This window comes from Lepus europaeus, chromosome 16 (assembly GCF_033115175.1).
Source record: "Lepus europaeus isolate LE1 chromosome 16, mLepTim1.pri, whole genome shotgun sequence".
In the NCBI taxonomy this organism is placed as follows: domain Eukaryota; kingdom Metazoa; phylum Chordata; class Mammalia; order Lagomorpha; family Leporidae; genus Lepus; species Lepus europaeus.
This window is the reverse complement of record NC_084842.1, coordinates 71,036,644-71,044,588: the sequence shown is the minus strand read 5'-3', so window position 1 is coordinate 71,044,588 and position 7,945 is coordinate 71,036,644.

Below are 7,945 nucleotides of genomic sequence, written 5' to 3'. Positions count from 1 at the left end.
GTGCGCTCTTTCCACAAGTCACAGGGGCTGGGGACTACCCTGAAATCGTTGGGTCCACCGGGCGAGTGAACGCCGTGTTCTACGTATTTACCATAACCGAGTGTGTACGCACACATGATGCTGATACAGTCCAACCGGCATCCAGCCACATAACTCTTTACAATCACAAATCCCTTTCCTTAGGTTTCTTCCAAAATGTTTTCACCTGAGTATGAGTTAAGTAAGGTGAAGTTGAATAGTGCCCCCATTTCACAGGTAAGAAAACTGAGACCCAACTGAGGTGGCTTGTCCATGCTCATCAGTAGTAGAACTAAATGGATGGATGGGTGGACAATGATTTTAAACCTCCTGTTCTCATGCCCGCATTAGTGTGCATGGATATATACACTGATATTTTATTACATAACCTGACAGTGAAATATGAAATCTTTTAGTTATCCTTGGTAATGTTGGTCTCTGTCTTCTAATTGTTTTTAAAGATTTTATTTATTTATTTGAAAGGAAGAATTACAGAGAGAAAGAGGGAGAGGAATGGAGAGATCTTTCATCCACTGAGTTCATTCCCCAAATGGACCCAATGGCCAGGGCTGGGCCAGGGCTGGGCCAGGCTGAAGCCAGGAGCCCAGAACTCTATCCAGGTCTCCGACATGCACGGAGGGGCCCACGCACTTGGGCCGTCTTCCACTGCTTTCCTAGGCACATTAATGGGGAGCTACATTGGAAGCAGAACAGCTGGGACTCAAACTGGCATTCATATGGGATGCTACATCACAGGTGATGGCTTAACCCACTGCGCCCCATGGCTGGCGCTTCTAATGATTTTTTTTTTTTTTTAAATCTGTACAAAGCTACAGCTCTGGTCTTTTTCAGTGTTTGTCATTGGCTCCTGGTTGTCTTGATACAAGGGTGTATGATATACTGTAATGGACAGTAAATGTACAGCTTTCTCCACTACCCTAGTTCTCTGTTGCTAATAACACAGTCCTACACATTGGTCAGGTCTAACGACAGGTCTGTTTTGTCTTTGGCTGGTCCGGGGTGAGAAGGGCTGCCCCGGGTGCTGACCTCGCCACTTGCAGGCTCCCAGGGCAGGGCAGGGGTCACATAGTCAGGAGACAGGCAGCAGTGGAGAGAAAGGCTGTGACGTGTGGAGTTGTTACACATTCATTCCGTGGTGGCCAGGTGTTCGCCACCCTCCTCCTCACCGTGAGCAGCAACAGAGTACAAATAGTTTGGGAGCAGGGCCATTGGGAGCTGTGAGAGCTGAGGCCGAGTGGGACCAGTTGTTGCGGGGCCAATGGCATCTTTGGAGCTCTCACACACACACGTGCACGCACACACACATACACACACACTCACACGCACCTACCTCTTTTCTCTTTCATGGCTCCTTCCACACTGGGTTCTCTAGGTTTTTGCTTTGTTTTGCAGGTGGGGTGGGGGTGGTTGTCTATGACGGGAATCAAAGCTGTCTTGCAAGCTGTTGGGAGATGTCCATTCTGAAGCCGGGTGGGCCCAGACACAGCAGAACCCATGAGAGAGTCAGTGGTTCTAGATGGCTTGCAGACAGACTTCAGTTGGGAGCTGAAATTATCTTATCTTGGTTTTGTTCACTTATCATTGTGAGTTAACTTCAGATAATGTGATCATAAGTTATAGAGTCTCACTTGGAATCCCCGTGGTTAGAATGTTGAAAGTGAAATACATATTCAGGGAGTGATGCTGACCCGCAATTCCAGGAAGAAACCATTTGTTTGGTCTATTATGGAAAAATATAAATCACAACACACTCTATGGAGGAAATCAAGATGAAATGATAGTGGGGGGGGTGCTTAGTAAAATTGTCTCAGGATGGGAATGATAAGGAGGTTGTTTGTGAAAATCTGGGAGGAGAATGCTGTAGAAACTAGAGGACAGCCTAAACAAAGGCCCTGGGGTGGGAATGGGTGTTGGAAGCCAAAGGGGGGCCAGAACGGCAGGGAAGCTGCCTCTTTCTCTGCCTTGGACTCCTGGCCACCACCCAGCAGCGATGAGGTCCACAGCTGGTTACCCCAGGCCCTCTCTGTGGCATCAGCCTGTTAGGTTTGCGCTGGTACCGTGTATCATTGTCAGACAGGAGTTCAGTGTCATTGCCTGCTCCATGGTAGAACCCAGCCCATTCCATACGGTAGGAATCAGCATCTGGTTATTGAAAGTTGGTGTTATTAGTTCCGGATGTTAAAAGAAAGTTCTAGATAAACAGACCCAGTGGTCCAAGACTTACGTACTCTTATTTACACGCAGTCAAAATGACTGCTAATGGAATGGATATAGAGGTGAACAGTTTTCTTAATCCACAATAAATTATAAATTGCAAAATGACACTGACAGCGGATGATGGTAATAAAGTGGGGAAACCTGCTCATAACTCAAGTGCCTATTATGATCTACCTGTTAACACTATGCAGCAAGGGGAACAGAGGAAAAATTACTTTAAAAAGTGGCAGAAAAAAGAATTCATGAATACACATATACACACAAGAGATCTTCCAAAAGTTCATGGAAAATGGAATTACAAGATCTAAGTATTTTATGCAAGAAAAATTGTCAATGAATGAATACAAGGGATCCTCAAGTTTATGGAAAATGCACATTATGAAAAAACTGCCCCTCCATGTCAAGAGTTTTGGCATCAGATGCATTTTTAATTCCATTTCCATGAACTTTTGGAAGTACTTGTTTGCACACACACACACACATTTCATAGTCTGTGCCTATGTAGGAGATATGAAGACAGCTCGGAGACACTTCAGGAATACGGGGCTGTCGCTAGGTCATGGAGACGTTGTTAAAATTCAGTTTGCTCCCAGCAGGAAAAGGTCTTGGGTTTTTATTGTAGAGTTGGTTAAACATTTATGTGACACATAAAAAGCTCTGCTTAATCTGGAGACCTTACCCACTGGAAGGTACATAAATTCTGAACGAGGTAGTTTAGCCAAAGAGCGTGGATTTTAGTTGAAAGTACAGATGTCAGAGCCAACTGACCTGGATTATGCCACCTGCCAACTGTGTGACCTTGTACAAGATACTTAATCTCTGTATCTCAGTAATCTCTTCAATAAAATGGAGCTAGGACATTTATCACCCTAGGAATGACTGAATCAGCCTGCGGGAGCGCTTACAGCAGTATCTAGCACACACTTTGTGAGCCGTGGCTCTGCTGACAAGAACAGCATTTGTGTGCGAGGAAGCAGCTCACACAGAGTGGCTTCCACAGGGCTCAAACTCCCGCAGATCACCGGGAGCCCACCTACCCTAACCGCTTTACTGGATCATCCCCTCCCCGTATGGTTCAACTGTGAAAGCCTTTGCAGTGTACATGAGTCCAACTCAGTTTCACCACAAAGCAAAGGAGCACAATCAAGCAAGAAAAGAGTAGGGGCCTCGAACATTCTTCCCCCTCCTCCTCCCCAGTCTTAGTCCCTTTTCGCCAGTCAAGGGAGAAAGCCCTGCTTTTCTCCAGAGTTTGTAACCACTTATGTGTGCATCTGCCAGCACTGAGAGTTCTAGCTGCTTTTGGAATCTCATCTAAGTGGAAGCAGACAGTGTGGACTCGTACGTCTGCCTTCTTTGACTTAACGTAGTTGTGGGACCCATCTGTTTAGTTCCACGCAGCAAGGAATCGTTCATTTGCATTGCTGTGTATTATCTGGACGCTTTTGTCTGCAAAAATGATTTCTTTTTCTTTTTCTTTTTCTTTTTTTTTGACAGGCAGAGTGGATAGTGAGAGAGAGAGACAGAGAGAAAGGTCTTCCTTTGCCATTGGTTCACCCTCCAATGGCCGCTGCGGCCGGCGCATCTCGCTGATCTGAAGCCAGGAGCCAGGTGCTTCTCCTGGTCTCCCATGCGGGTGCAGGGCCCAAAGACTTGGTCCATCCTCCACTGCCTTCCCGGGCCATATCAGAGAGCTGGCCTGGAAGAGGGGCAACCGGGATAGAATCCGGCGCCCCGACCGGGACTAGAACCGGGTGTGCCGGCGCCACAAGGCGGAGGATTAGCCTGTTAAGCCACGGTGCCGGCCTGCAAAAATGATTTCAAGGTAGTATTTCATTGAGTGCTTTCTAGTTACACTCCTTTCTATTCATGGAAATGGACGTCTAAGCTGCTTCTAGGCTTTGCAGTGCCAAACACTCCTGGTGAACGTACTTACATATTTCTCTTGGCGCATGTCTGGGAATAGACATCTATGCCTCTCTTTCCATGCTGCCTTGCCTGTCTCTGAAAACTGTCTTTTCCTTTGTGGTTAGTGCATTTTTGTACGGCGTGTAAGCACTCTTTTCCTACCCTGAGTTCATGAATATATGCTTAGGTTGTCTTCCAGAAGTTCTATTGTTTTGCCTTTAACCTTTAGATGCATTTCTTGTGTCTGTATGGTGTGAGGGTTGGGGTCCAGCTTCACTTGTTCCCCTTTGGATACCCATTGATTGCAGATTATCTTTACCCTACAGCTCTGCAGCGATATTATTGTAAATCCAAGGGCCCATATGCCTCCTGGGCTGTCTATCCTATCTCATTCTACTCATTGCACAGTCTTCTGGGTAATGAAATACTCCTATAGAGGAAAACTGTATAAGAAAATAGGAAAAACATTGCTGATTATGTGGGTGAGACCGATAAAACATCATTCTGGATTAAGTTCTTAACTGTGACACTTATCAGTGCTATGACATGATGGAAGTTTAAGTTCTCTGGGGCTCCATTTCCTGGTCTTTGTATATCTAGTTCATAGAACTACAGGGAGTAATGACTTTAAACTGTAGAGAGGACTTGATGTGGCAACAACCTAGAGCCCACCTCCCGCCGATAATATTGGTCACAAACTACCTTGGTGTCAAAACCCCTACCTTGAACTGATACAGAAAATTGAGGTTATTCCACTTAGTGTCAGTACTTACACTTTTTTTTAAAGATTTATTTATTTATTTGAAAGTCAGAGTTACACAGAGAGAGGAGAGGCAGAGAGAGAGAGGTCCTCCATCTGCTGGCTCACTCCCCATTTGGCTGCAATGGTTGGAGCTGTGCCGATCCGGAGCCAGGAGCCAGGAGCTTCTTCCAGGTCTCCCACATGGGTACAGGGGCCCAAAGGATTTGGGCCATCTTCTTCTGCTTTCCCAGGCCATAGCACAGAGCTGGGTGGAAGAGAAGCAGCTGAGACTAGAACTGGTGCCCATATGGGATGCCGGCACTGCAGGCCAGGGCTTTAACCAGATCTTCTTTCCACTGGCTCACTTCCCAAATGGCTGCAACAGCCAGAGCTGGGCTGATCCGAAGCCAGGAGCCCGGAGCTTCTTCCGGGTCTCTCACGTGGGTGCAAGGGCCCAAGCACTTAGTCCATCTTCCACTGCCCTCCCAGGCCATTAGCAGGGAGCTGGATCGGAAGTGAAACAGCCAGGATTCAAACCAGTGCTCCTGTGGGATGTCGGTGGCACAGGTGGAGGCTTAACCTACAGTGCTGGCCCCAATACTTATGCATCTTACAGTAAAGCTATCAATGGGTTTGACTGCAGGTGCTATCTAGATCCCACAGGAGTGTTTGCATCGTCCTAGAAATGGAGAGTTCTAAATTCTGAAGCTCCCCCGGCCTCAGGGGCTCAGTAGGGATTTGGGTCCTGCATCGCTCAGAGCTGTGTAGCCTTGGGAAAGACTCTGGGTCTCAGTTTTCCTGTTAATGATATCATTTAATCTCATTAAATTCCACCGGCTATCTAAGTCAGCAATAGGCACCAAAAATGCATGCTGATACGATTCTGGAAAATGATATAGGTTTCAGAAGTTTGCCTGTAAACAGAGGATATACATATACAGCACTAAATGGTGATAGAATTTTGTATTTGAGATGGAATGAAGATAGGAAGCTATTCTTCAACAAACTATGTTCCCCTAAGGGAGAGATGATAGAGTGATACACATCATCCTCACCGCCATTGACCTTTCCTCTACATTTTGTGTAAAAAGTACTGTACAAAACAGCAACCCCAAACCAGAATCAGACAGACACCACCCTTGGTGTATTCCTGAGGTCGGCACAGGCTAAGAAAAAACAGCTGGGTTGAGCCCGGCTGTTGTCCCTTCAGTTGGGACACAAAAGGGAGCTCCCTCTTTCTTTCTCCCAGCTTTTTGGCATTTCAGTCTTACTTGCATTAGCTCCTGGTTGGGAGTGACATCAAAGCGAGAGATAAGCAGTTGGGGCTGTACCTGCCATCAAAGCCCACAGTCACTGGGGCGAGGCCCAAGGGGACGAATGGGAACCCTGAGCTTGTGGTCTCTGCAGCCTGCCTTGCACTGGGGGGAGGAGGAGAGCAGATCTCAACACCGAGGCTTTCTGGGAAGACAAGGCTGGAGGCGAGCCCAACGGCCCTGCACCTGCTGGGTCCCCTCCGGCCAGAGTGGCCTGGGGGCGGGGGCTCATGGGCGTGAGCTCATGGGCTCCGTCACCCGTGGGCTCAGCACCCGTGCCGTGGCAAGCACTTGGTGGAAAGGCACTGGCTGGTTGGCCACTCTCTGAGGACTGCCTTTGAAGTCCAGCACCCATTAGCAAAGAAGCAGCAGCAATTCAGGTTGATTTGTTTTCTCCAGTGCCTGCTCTCGAAGGCCGGTCTCCTGGCCCCAGGGTCAATGTGGACGGCACTTCTACGTGTGGAGTCCACACTTCCGGATGGACCAGATGAAGACTTCCCATCCACCTCCCAACGCCCAAGGTTCCCTGTGGGGCACTCGAAACACACTCAGTACTGCTCATGTGCCCAGTTCAGTTCTACATGCTCCCAATATTGTAACTCCTCTTACTCCAACAGAGACCACCATTCCCATTTTACACATGAACAAACCAAGGCAGGAAAGCAAGGGGCAGAACCGGAAATCCACGTCAGACAGTTTGGCCCCAGAGTCAGGGTGCTTAACCCATCTGCCCTTCAGCCCCGGAGAAGGCCAGGCTCTGCAAGTTCCTGGAATCAGTGCTCCAGCTGTCCTCCCCTGCCCAGTGCAGAAGGCTCTTGGGTTTGGAGTGGAACCAGCCACTTCCAACGGGGCACTTTCATACCGTGTGTGGGCAGCCGGACAACTGGGCAACCAACACGAGAAGTCTCACTTTCCTCAGCCATAAAACAAGTGAAGGGATCTGGGTTTCTAAATGAGGCTTAGCTTGGCTCTCCTGCTCAGCAAATCCTGGGTCATCCTGTGTCTGTGCCCTGACCCCTCTAACCTCAGCCTGAAAGGTTAGCCCGATGGCCCCAGGGAAGGCCGCGAGAGACAATGTCCCACAGTGCTGGGCGCGTAAGCTGCAGGCTGTTAACCATAAGCAGGAGGAGGGGCTCTCCCCGGGGACCGTAGGGCCGCATACCTGGGACACAAGGACTGGGCAGGATGAGTGCAGCTGAGTTTGGCAAGCTCCCCAAGCTCCTGGTGTACCCAGCCCCTCTGCCTGATAGACTCAGAGCCTGAGCCAACCACACCGCCCTCAAGACCCTGAACAATCCTGGCATTGTTGTTTTGGGGGGCAGGGGGCAGATCCGAGTTTCCCACTGGCTGCTGTCTGTGGCTCTAGTCTCCCACACCGAGGCTCTCTGGGAAGACAAGGCTGGGGGGTGGGGGGAGCCCAACGGCCCTGCACCTGCTGGGTCCCCTGCGGCCAGAGCCGGCGGGAGGGGCGGGGGCGCGGAGGGCACGCGGGGCGCGGCGCGTTCGGGGCCGTTCGGCGGCGGTGGCCCCCGTCTGAAGTTGCTCCCCGCAGTCCGCAGCCTGGCCGGCCGCCGCGCTCACCTCCCGCAGCGGGCGAGGTCACGATGGGCTCATTAAGGCTGCAGGTAGGCAGTGCCCCGGCCGCGGCGGCGGCGGCGGCGGCAGGCGGGCCTGGAATGTGCGAGGGGCGTGATGACAGCGACTGCCGCCGGCCGCTTTGCGCAACACC